Here is a 20,965-nt window from a genome sequence, read left to right as displayed (position 1 = left end):
CCGGGAAGATCCCACATGCCACACAGCGGCTGGGCCCGTGAGCCATGGCCACTGAGCCTGCACGTCCGGAGCCTGTGCTCCACAACAGGAGAGGCCACAACAGTAAGAGGCCCACGTACCTCAAAAAAAAAAAATTATCTTCTCACAGTTTGAGGGTCAGAAGTCCAGGAAAATCAGTTAGATACCACTCAGACTCTCACAAGGCTATATCATGGTGTCAGCTGGTTCCTGCCTGGAGGCTCTAGAGGAGAATTCCTTTCTTGCTTATTTAAGTTGTTGGCAACATTCAGATCCTTGTGGTTGTAGGAATGAGGTGGTCATTTCCTTGCTGGCTGTCACCTCAGGGCCATTCATAGCTTACAGCAACCGTTCATATTCCTTGGCCCATGGTCCCTCCTCCACATTCAAAGCAAGCAACAGCAGGTTGAGTCTGTCTTATGCTTTGAAACTCTCCTGCCTCTCCTTCCATTGCATCTCTCTGACCTGTACTCCTCCTTTCTTCTACTTTTATGGGCCCATGTAATTATATTAGGCCCACTGGATTATCCAGAACAATAATTTTAAGATGGAAATAACCTTAATTCCATCTGCAAAACCACATTGTCATATAATGTACCATACATAGGCATAACACCAAAGGATGAAGGCTATGAGGACCAAAATTCTACCTACCACATTCACAGTTCATAATTAGTGAAGCAAAACCCAAAAGACAACGAAATAAAATGTCAAATAGCTTTGGGTGCTGAAAATCAACAAGAAAATCTTTATGAAAAAAATGAGTTCTGAAATATAAATTTTGGTGAATAAGCAATATGAATTTCCAAAAAAAAATTATGATCTAATCACATAATGAATATATTGTGAAAAATTAAACTTCTTAGGGAAAACACTGATGATACATATACTTATACTCAATGCACTATGGACAGTAATTGCCTTCTAAAAGAGTAAAACACAACTTCTAAACATTTCAGTAGTAAGTGGATAATGCTTTTTACACGTATTAGGAAGTGACTAAGTTAATTTTCTATCTTATGTTCCATTTAACATGTTAGATAAAGATGATTCACAGGCCAATTTTTTCTTCTTCAATTTGTGTCTTCAAATTTTTAAAGCAAACCACTAATTTCCAGGTTTTAGAGAAAATTAAGTAGGTGGAGTTTCCATCCCATCTTAAGAAATCATCAATGTTGTTGACATAATAGGTGTCCTTATCGAATCTGACAATAACTCTAAGGTAACGATTCCCTGTGTATTTTACAATTCAGAAACTACAAATCTATTGACCCTTTAATGGAAAATAAATTCTTGCTAAGATTAATGAACCTTAGAGAAAACCAGATATTGTATGTCATAAAGGACTAGAAGAAAACAGTTTTAATGGGGTTCCCCAAACCACATGTCCATGGAACATATGTCCATGAAGCATTGGTCTTAGTTATTCCTACACATTAAGTTATTTCATATTCATTTTTTATATAGATTTCCAAGTGTTTTAACCAATCTAATTTTGTAGTGCTCAGCTAAATTCTCTACTTCAGACCTGCATTTATAATTACATAAATATATTCACATTTTAAACAGTGATAGAACTTAAGATTCTTGCTGTCACCTAAGAAAAAATAGTCACCCTTAAATTTGAAATAATGATTTAATGATTCTGGAGCGATGCAGAAGTCTTCTGGAGATGTATTTACTAAAGTAGTCTTAAAGAAGGACCTGCCTGAAAACACTGACAGGACAATGCCTAATGAGCATCGTACTACACAGACTTATTAAACATTTGTTGATTTTCTTTAATAGAATTGTAGAGTTAACATTTCAAAGTATGCCATAAATCTTTTTCTGGCCTTTAGCAGAGTACTTATTTTGGTATCTTGTGAAATTATACTATAAAAATCAATTCTAATTACTACATATAATACAACACAGGCAAAAAATAAGGAAATGAAATGTTGATGGTAGGTGATCGTGCATTAAACTGCAAGGATTTTTATGATGAGAAGTTCTGAGATTTCGTGTTATCACTGCTCTTAATTCATTTTTACTGAGGTTCATTGAGCGAATAGCTTAAGACCCATAAAGTAGTTTTCCTGGAATAGTTTGTAGTACTGATATCCAGAGTTCTAGTCATTCAGGCTTCACTTACTAAGTGAACGTTTGATTCAATATACTATGTTGGATACCAAAGGGAATACAGCAACAATGACTGCATTAGAAACATCTCTGAAGATGCTATAATTGTATGACAGTTATTACATTACAGTCTAATATTCAACTGTCTTATATTTTTACTTATTGCAATCTCTATGAGGGCTGAGATTATATCTTGCTTATCATTCCATCACCCCAGGATCTCCCAATACTTTGCAAATAGTGTTTAGCAAATATTATCTTGATGACTTTGTTTGGTCTATGAATGAGTCCAAATTTTACACAGATCAATCAAAATCAGGGAGACGGTGCACGGGCTAAGAGAAGACAATGCAGAAAGTTCTTGCTTGACTACAAACCTAAACACAGTTTTTCTTCTCACACAGAGCAAGTATTAACAGAAAACCAATAATTACTCTTCTTCCTGGAAAACCAAAGGGAGTTCTTAATTCAGAAATGAGTGTGCCTGGCTTTAGTTAATTAATCTCACTCCAGCTTTTCAAAGGACCATAAAATTAATACCTAGTCTTTTAAAGTAATTTGAATTATAATTCACTCATAATCCATTCAATTCATTACTCTCACAAATTTCATAATTCAGAGCAAAGTATTAAAAGGACACTTCCAAATTTTAACTTTCAGGATTCTGTTTAATTTTTACAAGTTTTGTTTCTGAGGCTAGGAGTAGAGCTTTCAGCTTATTGGTGATAATAAAAGGTCTTTACTTTAGTAACTGAATGCTTTACTGCTGACCATTCCCACAAGTATAACTGATCTATCGACTCCTAAAAACCATCTTGGAACTCCTTTAACACACACTGCCCTCATTTCCAGCACTGAGGAAAATCTGACATTTGCTATTTTCATATTTCATTCCAGGTCAGAAAGACCCTAGAAAACTGTGTTTTTCATAAAATTACCTTACAAGTTAAGAAGGAAACGGAAAAACATGTTTTAAAACCCCCTCTGATTTCTTCATGTCAAATCACTGTATTTACCCAATTACATAAAGATATAAATCTAGAGTTCAGGGGTCTTAAGGTGGAAGCAAAAAATGAAAAAATAACTTTCAAAATGCCATTATCACTAACTTTGTAATATAGTGAGTACAAAGTATCACTTGTCAGCCTCAGATTATGTCACTTCTATTATGAGAAAGGTAAAAAGTGACAAGAGTTTCAACAGACAAGAGGTAAAATAACCAAATGCTTTAGCTGTTGAAGACAGTGATAAGCATATCCATTAGAACGCCATTTTTTTATAGAAATTTTGTGGCAACAGAGTTTCTACCATGTAAATGATCCAATAGCCTTCTGGAACATTACTCTTAATGAATGCATCAGGGTGATTAAAATTAAAGAGGGTTTGTGTGTGATATGAGCAAAACTGTTTATAACAATCACAGGATATAGAATAGGTTAAGACTCATAGCTATGAAATCATCATCCTCTGTTGCTTTAGAAGCAGAGAACTTAATGTTACCAACTCTCTGCTTAGGAGTTTTGATTAATGTGGTTTTCCTTTTTTCCATTTTGTATTTGGTTGTTTCTTTGTGTGCATTACTGGTATAAACTTTAACATATGGCAACAAATCGAACGGATTATTAATATAGCTGTTCTGCCTGAAATGGGTGTAAAATGATGATTCAATACAGAGACGCTCAAACTATGCTTTGAAGTAGAATAAATCTAGAAACAATAATGCTGAAAGTACACCAAGTAAATGTCAAATTAAATATTTTTGCAATATATCAATTCGCAAACCCTCTATCTTACGTTTCAAATAACAAAATTATATTTCTATGATATGTGCACTAGTCTTGAAGTGCTAATGACAATCTCTGAATAATAATGCTATCAGAGTTTCAATCAAAACATGAAATTTGTGTTGATGCTTAAGTGATCTTTTTTCTTAGGTGTACTACTGAATGTACTAGGTGTATGAAAGAAAGTAATGCTCTGTCTTTCACCAAAGAGATGAAAGACCTGTACACTTAAAACTTTAAGACATTGATGAAAGACACAAATAAATGGAATGATATTTCATGCTCAGGGATTGGAAGAACTAACATTGTTAAAATTCCCATACTATCCAAAGCAATCTACAGATTCAATGCAATCCTTATCAAAATTCCAATTGCTTTCACAGAAATAGAACAAACAATTCTAAAATTCATATGAAACCACAAAAGACCGTGAATAGCCAAAGAAATCTTAAGAACAAAGTTGAAAGCATCATGCTTCTTGATTTCAAATTATGTTACAAAGCTACAGTAATCAACACAGTATGATTTTGGCATCAAAACAGACACATTGATCAGTGGAACAGAATAGAGAGCTCAGAAATAAACCCGTGCATATATGGTCTATTAATTTAAGACAAAGCAGCCAAGAATATGCAATGGGGACAGGGAAGTCTCTTAAATAAATGGTTTTGAAAAAACAGGATAGCTACACACAAAAGAATGAAACTGGAGCAGTATCTTATACCGTACACAAAAATCAACTCAAAATGGATAAAGACTTGAACATAAGACCTAAAACTACAACTCCTAGAAGAAAACATAAGGCAGTAAGCTCCTTGACACAGGTCCTAAAGATGATTTTTTTTTTGGATATGACACCAAAAGCAAAGGCACCAACAGCAAACATACACAAGTAGGACTACATTAAACTAAAAAGTCTCTGTACAGCAAAAGACATGACCAACAAAATGAAAAGGCAACCTGCCAAATAAGAGAAATATTTGCAAATCATATATCTGATAAGGGGTTTGTATCCAAAATACATAAAGAACTCACATAAATCAAAAGAAAAAAAATCTGATTAAAAAATGGGCACAGGAGCTGCATGGACATTCTTCGAAAGAGACATACAAATGGTCAACAGGTACATGATAAAAGCATTGAGCATCACTAATCATAAGGGGAATGTAAATCAAAAAATCACAACGAGATATCACTTCACACCTATCAGAATGGCTATTACCAAAAAGACGAAAAATAACAAGTGTTGGTAAGGATGTGAAGAAAATGTAACCCTCATGCACTGCTGATGGGAATATAAATTTATGCAGTCACTACGGAAAATATGGAGGTTCCTCAAAAAATTAAAAACAAAGCTATCATTTGATAAAAGAAATACCACTTCTAGGTATTTATCCAAAAGAAAACCAAATCACTAATTTGAAAAGATATATGCACCCCATGTTCATTATACCATTATTTACAGCAGTCAAGACATGGGAGCAAACTAAATGTCCATCAATGGATGAATGTATAAAGAAAATATGGTATCTATATACACAATGGAATATTATTCAATCGTTAAAAAGAAGGAAATCTTGCCATTTGAAACAACATGTATGAGAATTGAGAGCGTTATGCTAAGTAGAATAAGTCAGACAGAGAAAGACAAATACTGTATGATCTCATTTATATGTGCAATCTTAAAACAAAAACAAAAACAAAACAAACTCATAGTTACAGAGAAAAGATTGATTGGTGGTTGACAGAGGTAGGAAGTGGGTGAAATGGGTGAAGGTGGTCAAAAGGTACAAACTTCCAGTTATAAAATAAGTCATAGGGATGTAATATACAGCATGGTAACTATAGTTAACAAAACTATATTCTATATTTGAAAGTTGCTAAGAGTACATTTTAAAGGTTCTCATCATAAGCAAAGTAAAATTTGTAAGTATGTGTGATGGATGTTAACTAGCCATATCGTAGTGATCATTTCACAATATATACACATATTGAATCATTGTGTCTTATACCTGAAACTGACGTAATGTCAGTTATATGTCAATTGTTTCGCAATTTTTTTTTAAAGGCAGGGAAAATATGCCATTAAAGGTAAGTTTAAAAGGACAGAGAATACCCTAAAGGGCAGCAATCTTTAGAATTTTTAAGAACCCACACTGAATCCCTAACTGCTATACTTTTATATTAATATATTTATTAACACAAATAGGCTCCAGGAATAGGGTTAAGCGAAATTTGAGAACACAACTCATATATCTAAATAATTATGGGTCAATGGTATTATTACTGTACGAAACATTGGTTTAGAGAAGCAAAATGACCTTTTAAAACTGATTTTCATTATTTGCCACATGAATATTATATGTACTTGATCATTTCAGGAAAACACTCTTATTCATCCTTATCTTTTAGACAGCACTTTATTGCCTTTTGAATGTGAGATTGGGCTTGTCGTTGTCAGCTTCAACTCTCTCCTTTTATAAGACTAGATAATGGATTAGAGAAAATGGGAATGGAAAACAACATATATTCAGTAAAATTACATGAATGAGAATTAAATATGATAAAATATTTTATATAGAACAAGTCTTGGCAGAATATAAAACTCTGCCATATTTCATTTAGGTAATTTAATGATGAATGTTATGTTGCTTAGTTCAAAAGTTGAAACTGATTTTATGAACACTAGGATGTTTAAAATGTGGTGTTAGGAGGAAGCTATAGAAATGTTAATTTTATAAAATCATGCTCAGATGGGTTCATTTTAAAAGGTGAAGGAATATCATTGTGTTTCAATACGTGTCTGACTCATATCAAAATAGCCTTGTTTGCCTAGTTTGTCAGAAGCAGTAGAATCTGAGAACTCATGAAATAAAATAAGGTAGCTTTAAGAAAAATAAAACTAACATAGCATGATTTCAGTTCCATTTCAGAGGAAAGCAAAATAAAAGTAGTTTAAGGACAAGAATATTAGCACAACCACAAAATCAAACTGAAAGCACTATTCTTTCTCATAATATACAGCAATTGAACTGCACTTGGTCTTCCAAACTCTCAGTAATTAGTAATTTCCTGCTCTCCCTGGCTCCTGGGATATAGGCACAGACATATTGATCTAAATGATGGTGAAGCATCACTTTGCATTAAGTGTCTAAGTGGTGTTGCAACACCTGCTACTTTCTGACAGCTTGAAAGAGAGACGCCACCAGACCTATCTTGTTATCAAGAAGTAAGACCAATTTTGGACCCTTGATAAATGAAATAGAAAGCAAGTGATTGTTGTGAATTTCACATCTTACCATGGTACTGTTTCATATATTAGCTATTTAAGTTTTTAATTAAAATATTAAATATATAAATATTGTGTTCTAGATGGAAAGAAAAAATCATATACTAAATGTTGTAATATATGAAAGCAAAGTGCAAAGAAAAATGTATAAAGCAATATGATAAAATAATACTTATAGGTTTAAATAAATCCCCTGAAGATGATATTTCAATACTTCACAAAGCTGGAGTAATACAAAATGGTGACAAACTTTTCCATTTATTAGGATTTAGAACTTTCACTTAAAAGCAATAAGAAGGAATGGAAGTGTCTTCAGCAGTACATTCACATATGTAAGGATTCATTTGGCATCATTGTCAACAATATTTACCAATAGTGGGTGCACAGAAACCAGTTAGGAGGCTACTGCAATATTCCAGGGGAGAATCAGTTACTTGATGAACAATTAATAGGAATTTATGATTAATTAGACATGGATGGGAACACCTAGTTAAGGAGTATAAAATAAAAATAGAAAATTAGAGTTCCAAGCAATGGACATCATGCGCTGGAGGAGGCAACTGGAGAGTGCAGAGTGGAGCAAGAAGCTGCTAAGATAAGAGGTCAGGGCCTTAAGAGTCAAACAATTAGAGGAGATCAGAGGTTCCAGAAAATTCTAAGAAAAGATAATTCAAGATAAGACATTAGGGAATTGAGAAGTCAAGATATCAAAGAAATCAAAGGTTAAAAATAGAAATTTTAGGACTATAGCAAGATAATTTATAAACATATACGCACTACATAAGAGAACAGTGATTTCTGTTCTCTATGAGGTAGGTGAAACCACCTACCTCAACCTACCTCTGCTTTCATAAACGTAACTTTGGGTTTTTGCACTTCATTTTTTGGTTGATAAAGTTTTTCCCCCTCAATAGATGCTACTCTTTAAATTTTTATAACATTTTATTATACTCAAAATTGTATTTATTTAAAATTTAGTAATAGGGGATTTACTCTGGCAAAAATTTTATGTCATTTGTAATCACTGAAATTTTATTTTTATACAAACTTGAACTTACGAAATCAGCACCTCGACTCTTAATTATGCCATCAAGACACCTTTGAAGATTTGAAAATATATTTTTTACAATAAAAAAAATCCCTAAAATATTCACATCACTTTAAAATCACCAATACAAATAGTTTCTTTTAATCTTGTAATTTAATTCACATGTTTTCTTCTTTAATCTTAAAAAATAAAAAATGTATTCCATAAACAAACATTTACAAGGTGATACCAATATATGATCCAGCAATCTGCCTTTAGAGATTAGGCCTAAATTTGTTTCCTCCATAAATACTTGTGAAGATAAAATTTATTGTGAAATACTAAAGTAAAGCCCTTGAAAATCCTTTTTACTAAGAAGAAAATCAGAGCAAATTAATGATACTTATAATTTCGTATTTTTTAGCTAAATATTTCATGATCTAATCTCACATTTGCTTGAGAATATGGACATATTTCTTTTATCCAGACTCTTGAAACGAAACTAAAAGTGAATTACTGTTTTCATTATTTTGCCAAATATTTCTTAAAATATATCTAATTGAGTCTAAAAACTAAGAAGGAATAGAGCAAGTGAATGCAATTTTGAAAAGCACAAGCAAATGAACACAATTTTTGTTCTTCAGCGCTTTATGACAAAATGATGTTCATTAGATGATATTTTTATGTTTTACAACCCAGTGGCCTACCTGAAGACACTAAATTCTGTATAGTAGGACCCACAAGAAACTTTTTTCATTATTTTTACCCATTAGAGCCAAACTGAGTTTTTACACCTCTTGATAGAAGTCAAATACTTAGGTTCTTATAAAAGCCACAATAAAGTTTTTTTATTTTCAATACAGCCATGTGATTGTTTTTAATATTTCATACCTTAACAGTTTCATATCCAGCCCTATCAAAAGGTAAAGAACCAAAATCGCAATGCTTGAAATATTAGAGAAATGTTTCAAAATAAAAAGTTTTAAAGAAAATCTAAGATTTTTATTTTTATCTACAACTAAATAATAATTATTTAGTTTTATAACTATTTCAAATATTTAAAATACTTTAGATTTAGATTCAGTCAGATTTCAGAAACCGGGGATGGATACTAAGAGTTTTGACTACATCTACTTGCTTAATATTCTATTTTGGCTTTGATTATGAACCTTGTTATTGAATGGAAAGCTTCCTTCCTAAATTCCACCCGTTTTCATCATTATATGCCATTACTGCTTCCTTGAAAATAGATCAAATTATTTGCATATAATTTTATTATGGAAATGTATAATATGTAAATATTTCCTGATTGACATTAATTGATAAGCCCAAATTTCATCTCTTCTCAACATTAAATACTAAGGTATTATTAGTTCTTCTCTAATTTTTGTCAATTAGTTTCTATCCTGAGTATATTTTTGGTAAAATATGTAAAAATGGCAAAAAAATGAACACTTGTTTCAAGAAGTAAACACCTGACTAATGTACTTATCCTCATATTTTTGTGCATAGATACCAATACTCCACATACTTATGGCCTAGTACAAAGAAATAAACACTTTTGCAGATATCTCTGTGTGTGAGCATTTAGCATCATAAAAACATTTAATCCATTGTTAAAACATAGGTATAAAATAAGCTACCTCATAATTATGAATTATTAGAAAATAACATTTAATTGTTATAATAATACCTTGCTTTAACTGTCCTTTAATGCCTTCTGGAGATGTCCAAATTAGTAGAAACGAGTGCCTGAATTTATTAAAATTTTAAACTAACACATTTGCAGTAGCTTTGGAAATTGCACAGCTCAAATGTACAACCCCAATTTTTATATATACCAAATCAACATTTTTCTGTGAGCATGAGATCAAATATTCTTAAAGATAATTCCCAGTACATATTGCTATTTAATTGTTTAGTTATAATACCATTTAGTTCATTCCTAAATGGAAAGTGGTTATAAACATGGCAGAAGTCTAGATAATGTTATGAAGTTCGAGTCCCTCAATATGCCTCCCAGTTTCATGAAATAACATTAATAAATGTTACCCAGAACACTTAATGGCTCATTAAAATGTTCTGGTTTAATATTATTGATTATTCAAACACACGGACTTCTCATTAGAAATCTATGAAGCAAAAATTTACAAATAGAAAATGATTTCCCAACCTTAACATATTACGGGCATAATAAAACCTTCTGCCCTGAAGGACCATTTTTAATCACTAGCAAGACAAACTGAAGAAATATGGGAAACAGAAGATGCTATAGATGAATAACCTTTCATATACAAGCACATACACACATATATATATATAAAATATGTATTCACTTCTAGCATCCATTTTAAATAGAAATATTTTGAGATGGTCTAACTTGTGTCAAGCAGGTACCTTTGTTTAAATAAGTATTTTAGGGAAACATCTTTATTATTCTGTTCTTTTCATTAAGGCTGAGTCTATATAGGGATAAAATTCAGTTTAAGAAGGAATCATCAACAGCTATTTTCTTGAACAATGAAAATTTCTCTATTTTCTAAACTAAAATGTGTGATCTGCTTCCTAATTAAACTGTAATAATTGTAATATGTTGATTGCTTGTGCTCCACTGTGCTTACTGCTCACAGCATTCCTATGAAGTACTCTCAATGTTCTCACTTTATAACTGAGAAAACTGAGGATTGAGGCAATTACAGAAGTGAATTGTCGAGGCCTTCCAGGAGTAAACGAAGCTGGGATAGGGCACAGATCCCCATGGCTTCAAAGCTCCTGCTATTAACACTACTTACTGTCCATCAATCATCTTCATCCCTTACTGCTAACCACCACTTACAGGTAAAGAAGAGAAAAAAACAAGGCAGAAGCTATCAAATGGATATCCTCAGCTTGTTTATTCTAGTCCCATTAAGAAGTACTCTCTTTCAAAAGGCTTAAGCCAACTTCAGATACATGCCATGTCACCTAAAAAGTACAGTTTATTATTACGTATTTAATCAAAACTTCTGAAAATGTATTGTAGACAAAGTAGAAGGATTTCAGAGTCATTATAACAAAAGGAATCATTTGAGAATGTTCAGGGTGGTGGTGTGGCTGCATGGGGGGACACAAATGACGTTAGCAACTAACTTTTCAGGAAATACTTCAAAGATTTTTAGTGCTATAAGAAGGGGAATTTGCACATATGCCTCTAATTACAGTTTATATACTCAGTTGCTTTCGTATCATTGAAAACGGTAATTACTTCTTTGCTTAGTAATTGAAAATTCCTTCAGCACTCCTATTTGTCTTATTTTTGTTATTGAATTGAAAATATAATAATCCCCTACTGGGTGCAACTTAGTAAGCATGTAAGTACTCATTTCTAATAAAGTTGTAATCATCTGGCAAAGACCTGAAGACAGTACTGTAAGACTGCTTTTTTGATGAGCAAAATTTTGATTGTACTGATGTATATTTTATTTCATATTATATATTTCAGCTCAGCATTCAGACAAAAATAATATATTTAATTATTTTTTGGATTTTTTTTATCTCAAGATGAATATTTACCCTTGCATTGATGGAAAGCCAGTGGAAGAGACATAATTTGAAATCTCTGTCATCAACACAGCCAGTATGTTACTGTGCCCTTATTTCAACCAGATAGCTCAGTCACTATTTTGTTTTACAATTAACATTATTGTGAATATAAAAACTAAGAAAACTATTTATTTTTCAATTTAGTCTTCTCGTTAGTGAAACTCCAAATTTCACCATTCATCAACTTCTCATTATGTGACAAGGGATCCAAAGACAAAGAGAGGAACCAGATAAGAGGAAATAGCTTAAATTTGCAGATTTGATTCATTTCAGGAAAATAAAAAACTGGAGGCAGTTTGTAATAATTATGCTTTAAAATATATTTCTCCTTTGTCTTCTGCCTCACTGAATTTAGGGTGTACTTCCGTGCATTAAAAGACTGAGGAGAAAAAAGGAAGACGGACAGCCTGGATCATTGAAGAAATTATGCACTCAGGCTTCACTGAAGAATGAGCCACGATAATACACAGGCAATTAAAGATTCAAATCACCTTAGAATGTTCTAAAAATCTATTTGGACTTTTTTGTTAAATTGCCTAAGATGAATTTAAAATGATGGGAGCAGTAAAATTTAATTATAATTTAAATCACCCTAAACTCTAAGGAGAGAAAAGAACTGCTTGCTATTTTTATTTAGAATCAATCAACTTTGAAAACAAAAATGATGGATTACATTATTATTATTGTTAAGGAAATGAAGGAGCAAAACCATTCAGGGATTTCTTAGAGTCAGCTGGTGGGTCTTTGTCGACCAAGGAGTGTAATGACGAGTTTCACTCCCCTGAAGGCTCAGCCGTGCCTCACACCTGAATTAGGTGCCATGTGTTCTAACAAGCATGGCCAATGTTACCTTGTTACTAGGAGATATGTTTCCTGTTCATCCAGCTTCTTCTCTGGGGAAAATAGGGAATACTTCCAAGAAATATAATTATTTTTAAATAAAAAGCAATACATAGATACGTCGTTAATGAAATCAAACATTTTAGAGGGGGTTTACATGGAAAGTCCTCTTAACAGTCCCTCACCTTCTGATTCTACTCTCTCTGGGCCAGGAAAACAATGCTAAGAATATTGTTGTGTGTTTCCGATAACTTTCACAGAATGAATTTGCACACGTCTTTTAAAAAATTTACATATATAAGATTAAAATGTACATGGAAATTGCTTGTTTGATGGATGAATGAATTAAAAATATAGTGAATGAAGAATCAGTCTTCTGCAAGAAATTGTTTCACCTCTAAGATATGCCAGGGGCTAGTACTGGTACCATCTCAGTAAGAAATAAGGATCGGGAACTTGGGTAGTCACACTGAGCCGATTCCAGTCCTCCATCAGCCAATGAGGAGACATAATTGGGAGGAGAGTTCCCTTGGGGCAGGAACTTGCAGTATCTCAGCATACCAACCCATGCGTTGCTAACCACAGTCTCTCATCTCCAAATGGTGATTTATGATTTGCTGAGCTACTAAGTACTCAATCAGCGATCCAACAACTCCTTTAGTTCTCCATCTGACTAATTAGGAAAAATTGGCTTGAGGCATGGATGTGTGAGAAAACGGGAAGAGATTTGTTTCTACAACTTAATAGTCTCATAACCGGTTCTCTTTCATAAAAGGGGAAATTAATAACATCAAAGCCTCTTCTAACTCCAGAACAATTAGGTAGAAGGCAGTTTGTCTAGTTGAAGTAAAGGTCCCTCATGGAGGGATCTCCACAATTTACAACTTCCTTTGATCACTGCTTACCAACCCAGAACACCATGGCTGCCTTATGCTGTCTTCTTGACCACTGTTAATAGACTACTATAGCCATTGTCTTTTTGCCTTTTCTAAACCCAACATTTACACTTCAATAGACTCCTTGAATTAAAAAGAATAAACAAACACACCTGGAAGAATAATAATCTCCCCCCTTACTTCTGTACTGTTTGAATTTTGCTTTTACAGTGGCTTAAGAAACTGATGATGAGAGGATGATAGGATAGCTATTTACTCCTTCATACACATTCGAGGGAAGGCTAATCATAACCTTGTAGACTCCCTGAATGTTCTCACATCCTTAACATCTCAGGAATTTAGGACTGCAAGCCCTAATGTAGGTTGGGGCACAAAATCCTAAGTGGATGAACCAGGCAGAACCTGAATGAACCCCCCAAAATACCAAGTCATCGGTTGAAAGCTCCTATGTGTAGAATCCAGTATGGATTAAAAATAACAGTAAAAAGCACCACCTCAAAATGATGACTAATAGGAAACCCAAATAGGACCAGAGCATTTTAAATAGGTAGGAATCTAGAACCTAAAGAAACACTTTGAGGTATGGAAATTGACAAGCCTGTTTTTTTTTTTCTTTCTTTTTTATTGTCTCCCTTTATTATCCAATATACTGTATTTTATGCTTTTTTTTGGTTTTGTTTTTGTGGTACACGGGACTCTCACTGTTGTGGCCTCTCCCGTTGCGGAGCACAGGCTCCGGATGCGCAGGCTCAGCGGGCATGGCTCACGGGCCCAGCCGCTCTGCGGCATGTGGGATCTTCCCGGACTGGGGCACGAATCCATGTCCCCTGCATCGGCAGGCGGACTTTCAACCACTGCGCCACCAGGGAAGCCCTGACAAGCCTTTTGATTAATCCTTCTTTTCCTTTCCATGAATATGGAGATATGAATGAATTTGACCAGCTGTAGACACCCTGACATAAGTCTGCTCCTGGCCATGGGTAGTTTCAGGAGCTCTATCATTGGTACCTTGTTACTTGTGTAATTTGCACAATTTACTCTGGTTCTTTTCAAATAAACAACTCTCACCTTATAGCCCAGCTCCGGTAATATATTCACTCTCATTCCTCTCTGACAAAGGTCTTGCTTTAATGCCTTTTCTAATATTGCCATTTACTTGGGACCAAGATTTCTACTTCTTTTACTTGCTCTCCTAGGAATAAGCAAACTGTCTAATATCCCCAGATCCTACATCTTTGTCCCTTTTCTTTGTATCTGTTATTTCCCTTTTGAGAACGCCCCGTCAGGTTGTTCATCTGCATTTTGCAGTCCTCCAGACCCTTGTGTTGCCATGTTCTTTTTGCCTACCAGGAAAATCACTGTACTACATTCCCAGACTTGCACCTATTCCTTCCACAATTATAGACTGAAGACTTATGCACCGAACATGTGCACACTCCCGGAAATGCAAAGAGAAAAAGACATGGGTTCTCATTTCAATAAGGATGACTTGTTAACAACTGGATGAATCACAGTGCCGTAAGTACCATAAGAGGTATACACAAAGCTCCTTCTGCCTCCAGGTAAGGCAGTAAAAATTATGCAAGACACATTTCAAGGAGGGGTCAGGATTGGCTAGGAAAAGCTTCACAGAGGGCTATGTTAGGCTTTGGATACAAATTAAAACTTTACCCAGTGAAGAAAAGGTGGAAGCATCTTCCAGGCATAGGGAACTGCATTTTAAGTGGCTTGGAAGAATAAGAGGACTTTCTGTGGGAAGTGAGGGATTTGCTAGTAAGAAAGAGAGGGTAGGAAATGATGTGAGAAACATAATCTGGGGACAAAATGAGGGGTTCTTGAGTATCACAGTAAAGAGTCTTGATTTTGTTCTGTAAGAAATTGAGGAGCCATCTATATGCTTTTAAAATTAGAGAAAGCATGATCATGTCTGTGGCTCACAAAAATAATGCTGATGGTAACGTTCAAGATGGCTGCGTGATTGGATCTTCACCAGCTCTTGTTACTGGGAGCTGCACAGATTATTCAATCTGCTCTAGCAAATACTCCATTTTCCCTGATCTGGTCCTCCTGACCTAGAATCAAGGGAGTCTTATTTTGGTAGCTTGAATGCTGTTTATCAGGGAAAACTTAACTATCAGAATATCTAAGCAAACATAGTAATTTTGTCAACTGGACAAATATAATCTCTCCAATGTATTAAACGGTAACATAAGTACGTGTTATACACAGCAGGGAACATACAAGAGTTGAGCTTTAGACTGGAAAGTGTTTTACAAAAAGAAACTGAGTTTTTCTGATGGTATAGCAGTAAATCTGAATTAAGTAAGAACACTGTAAATTAAACTTAGACATCTGGTTCTTTCCTATCAGCTGGGAACCAAAGTTAATGATGTGAAGAAAGCAAAGGCAAAAATGGTGAAATGGGTTTAGGTTCCTGAAGTAAATTATTATGAACAGGACTTTGTAAAGAGACTAGAACTCACCAAACCAGGATAAACAGTAATTCTCAGAATGTTGTGAACAAAGGAAACACTAAAACAGATTAGCCCAAGCTAAAGACAGGAGAGACAGAATGAAAGGATGAAGGTAATACATAAAGTGAGGTCACACTGGTTACTGCAACCAGGGTCACCATGTAGGTGAAAGTGAAATGTTTACAACTACAGTGGGGCACTGCTTCCCGGCCATACAGCCTGAAGGCGGACAGCTGTGTGAACTGCTGTCCCGAGACCTGTGCTTGGTGAAGTAGACAGAAAAATGAAAATTGCAAGAAGGAGCTAAAGATTAGTCAAGGTAGAAGTGACTGGCAGGAAAACTGAGTCAGAGTAAATTAATGTCATTTGCTGCAATAGTTAATACACTAATAGAATGACCAGACTCTAGTCTTGCAAAATTGCGATCAAATCTTTGTTCCATCACTTGCTAAATTCCTGGCCTTTGGCAAGGTACTGCCCCTCCCTTTGCCTTCATGTTTATTACCTGAAAAATAGAGATTCTGATTCAGCATTCTGACTGTAAAGTTGTTAATGCAGTCAACAGAAAATAGGATAATATACAAATCGCACTTAGCACATAGCAAGTATTCAGCACATGTTGAGAGAAAAAGATATGTATTTTTCCACGAGAGGGAGAGGCCTCTTGCTTCCAATAGTATAATGCAATTCATAAGGACATTTTTAAAAAAGAACAATAACTAATGAAAACTTTCAATGGCAGCAGCACTTAAGGTATAAACCTTGCCCAATAGAAGTGTCTTCAACAAGCATTCACAAGAGAGAAAGCAGAGACCAAACTTGTAAGGACAAACATGAAATCTGAGCCTGACGACCCTGACCCGGACTGAAGCTCTGGCTGTAGCCAGTGTCGTGAAAAATGACCCCCGATTTGGAAGTAGGCAAAAGGATTCAAGGTGCCTTTGCCTAGCAGCAGAAGGTGTTCCAGTCGCTCCATTTGCTTGAGGAATTATCTGACTTTCGAGATTCGTGTACCTTTTTCTTCCTATTTACTATCAACAAGTATATTTCACAGAGTTGAGGTTAGCATACAGAAAACCAGTAAGAAAGCAGATGACTGAGATCAAGGAAGATAAGTTTATACAATGGTAATATAATAACTTCTGTCCAGGATAAAAGGTAAAGCCAGATATTACTGTTTATCGCCTTGAAAGAATTAGTTTTGGACCTATTAGCACACTCATTTCCCCACTTCTTGGACTGACCAATCCATAACTCTCTATTTCTTAATTCTGTTTCGAAGTAGTCTTAAACACCATACACATCCTTCTCAGTATTCAATGTTAAATGACATCTTTGGCATATATTCAAATTTGGTTTCTAGGGCTTCCTTGGTGGCACAGTGGTTGAGCGTCCGCCTGCCGATGCAGGGGACACGGGTTCGTGCCCCGGTCCGCGAAGATCCCACGTGCCGCGGAGTGGCTGGGCCCATGAGCCATGGCCGCTGAGCCTGCGCATCCGGAGCCTGGGCTCCGCAACGGGAGAGGCCACAACAGTGAGAGGGCCGCGTACCGCAAAAAAAAGAAAAAAAAATTTGGTTTCTATGAGAATTTCATTAAGTTTTTGAAAATGATACTTTAGCACAAACTTCTTTAAATGATAGTACAATTCTCTGAGAAAAAAGACTTGATTGCTATGTGCAGTTGTTACTATTTCATTATAAGTATACCTTATTTAAATATCCATATGTAACTCCCTCCAGATGTTACTTTCGTCTTTTGTAGTTCATTTCACTGTTTTCAAAATCCTAAAGATTCCTATTCAGGTGTTGCTAAAAGGGAAACTTTGCATCCATGGGGATCGGATCATAGTTCTGCTGGGAGTCTGCCAAGTTCACTAGCCATTTATATTAACTTCGCCTACACAGCTGCTAATCAAAAAAAGGACGGTGCCAGATTTCGACGAGGACAGGTTACCACATCCTTCACAAGAGCAGTTAAAGTACAAACGCTGACTACAGGGCAACTCCATATTTCAAGATAAGAAGTGAGGGAGAGAGGGCAAAAAGGACAGGCTTACCCATCACTTCAGGCTGTGCCAGAGCAACCTCCCTACTTCTTCCCAATACACACATGCTCACGTCATACTCTCCCCACAGGGAATGGAGACGCTACATCAGAGAGCATTCTCGGATAGCTATGCACACGATTTTTCTTGGGTAACATATTTTTTTTTAACATCTTTATTGCAGTATAATTGCTTTACAATGGTGTGTTAGTTTCTGCTGCAAAACAAAGTGGATCACCCATACATATACATACATCCCCATATCTCTTCCCTCTTGCGTCTCCTTCCCCCTACCCTCCTTATCCCGCCCCTCTAGGTGGTCACAAAGCACCGAGCTGATCTCCCTGTGCTATGCGGCTGCTTCCCACTAGCTATCTATTTTACATTTGGTAGTGTATTTAAGTCCATGCCACTCTCACTTCATCCCAGCTTACCCTTCCCCCTCCCCATGTCCTCAAGTCCATTCTCTACATCTGCGTCTTGATTCCTGTCCTGCCCCTAGGTTCATCAGAACAATTTTTTTTTTTTAGATTCCATATATATGTGTTAGCATACGGTTATTTTTCTCTTTCTGACTTACTTCACACTGTATGACAGTCTCTAGGTTCATCCACCTCACTACAAGTAACTCAATTTCATTTATTTTTATGGCTGAGTAATATTCCATCATATATATGTGCCACATCTTCTTTATCCATTCATCTGTCAATGGAACTTAGGTTGCTTCCATGTCCTGGCTGGTTATTACTCTAATTTACAAATAAGTTATTACTTAAACTTCCAAATAAGTTATTACTTAGTAATAACTTACAAATTACTTACAGAAGTATTTGATAAGCCCTTACTATACAAAAAGCATCCTAGAGGTTGTGTGGGTGTGTACATGCTAAAAAAGAAGCATAATTCCTGCTGTAGACTGTGTCCCTCTAAAACTCATGTATTAAAACCTAATGTCCAATATACTAGGCAGTGGGGCCTTCAAAAGGTAATTAGGTCATCAAGATGGAGCCCTCATGAATGGGATTAGTGCCCTTATAAAAGTGGCCTTTGAAAGCTCCCTTGTCCTTCCTGCCATGTAGTTACAGTGAGAAGACCAGTCTAGGAAGCAGGCTCTCACCAGATACCGAATCTGTCACTGCCACGATCTTGAACTTCCATCTCCTCACTGTGAGAAATACGTGTTTTTTGTAAGCCACCCAATTTATGGTATTTTGTTATAGCAGCCTGAACAGACTGCTAAAGGAAACAATTCCTTTAATGAGTGGCCCCAAAACTGTCAATTTTCAAAGGCCTGATTTATAAGCAAGAATTACTTAAATTTTCTTAGGCAAAGATGTTGCCTTTACTTGATTTAAACAAGGATTAAACAGAGGTCCCACATTATGATCACTGAAGTTATCATCTGAACAAATAGATCAGCTGGGACACTAGAAGGAAAGGGAAAAAGAAGACACCATCCTGCTTAAGTGCTAACATTTCACCGGCTTGGGAAACACTATTTTTCAAACAATTGATGTTCATTAAATATTTTTCATGAACACTTAAATGTTCTACCACTAATGCAAATGTAATGTGAAGTCAAGTAGACTCATAAGATATTAAAAAAAGAAAATCAATAAACTACCAAAATCAAACAAGTATACAAAAAAATGTACACACTGGCTGAGATTTCCATAAAGACTGAGTCACTTGAGGATAATGTTATAAAATGTTTAGTCCAGACTATACACATGCAAGCTGTTTCTTAATAGGTTTAGGGAGGGAAGAAGAAAAAATATATAATAATTCATTTATCTTTTGTTGTGCGAGTCTCATTTTTTTAAAAAAATCAGACAGGTAAGCTACTTGCTGATAGAAGAAATTGCACATGAATGAGAACATCAGAAATCTAATTTCCTTTCTTTTCATTAATAGCTTTATTCCTCATCTCAGAGTAGCAATATCTAAATAAGACATTAATTGTTTTAGATGATTTTGAAAAATTAGAATCATATCTGGGATTCAAGAATTCCTAGTTAATATGGCACTGGAAAGTCATACTTTCTAAACATGTTTATTGAAGTATAGTTGACATAAAATAAACAGTACATATTTAAATATACAGCTGGATAAGTTTAATGTGTATACACCCCTAAAACAACTACCACCATCAAGAAAATGAACCTATTCATCAATCTCAAATGTATGGGGGGCGCCCTCTGTAACCCTTCTCTGTCTGCTCCATGACCCATCCATAGACAACTACTGATTTTTTCTATCACTAAACATTTGTTTGTATTTTTTTAGCACTTTTTATAAATAGAATTATAGTACAAACTCTTTTTTGGCTATTTTAGTTCACTCAGCATAATCATTTTGAAATTCAAGCATTTTATAGTATATATATCAATAGTTCATTCCTTCTTAATACAAGGAATGATTCCATTGTGTGGATATACTACCATTTGTTTATTCAATCACCTGTTTGTCTGATGACAGGCCATACACTATATTCCCCTATTCCCGTTCTTCCTACTTCTTCCTATTCTTGATACAGGAAGAATTCATCCTCCACCTAAACAATTCGTCCTCTGAACAATCACAGCAGGGCTGATCTAATCACCATTCCCCTTACCCCCTATGTGAACTGTTCTCCAACACTATAGATTCACCTAGAATATAAACTCAGGAATACCACAGTAGCTTTAGAAGTGTGTTGGGTGTTTACTTTTGTTTTGTCTCCATTTATCTAGTCCAGTTTGACCAGCCTGCTTATCACAAGTTATTAAATTCCACATGGCCTTTCTTAGCCACTTTACCCAATCGGAATCAATACGTACTTTTAAAGGCATGGACTGTTTCCTTTCTTCACTCTGATGTGCACATCCATAATCACTTAATTCCATTAA

Source organism: Tursiops truncatus, chromosome 18 (genome assembly GCF_011762595.2).
Source record: "Tursiops truncatus isolate mTurTru1 chromosome 18, mTurTru1.mat.Y, whole genome shotgun sequence".
Lineage (NCBI taxonomy): Eukaryota > Metazoa > Chordata > Mammalia > Artiodactyla > Delphinidae > Tursiops > Tursiops truncatus.
The sequence above is the reverse complement of the archived record's forward strand: the minus strand, read 5'-3'. Positions refer to the sequence as shown.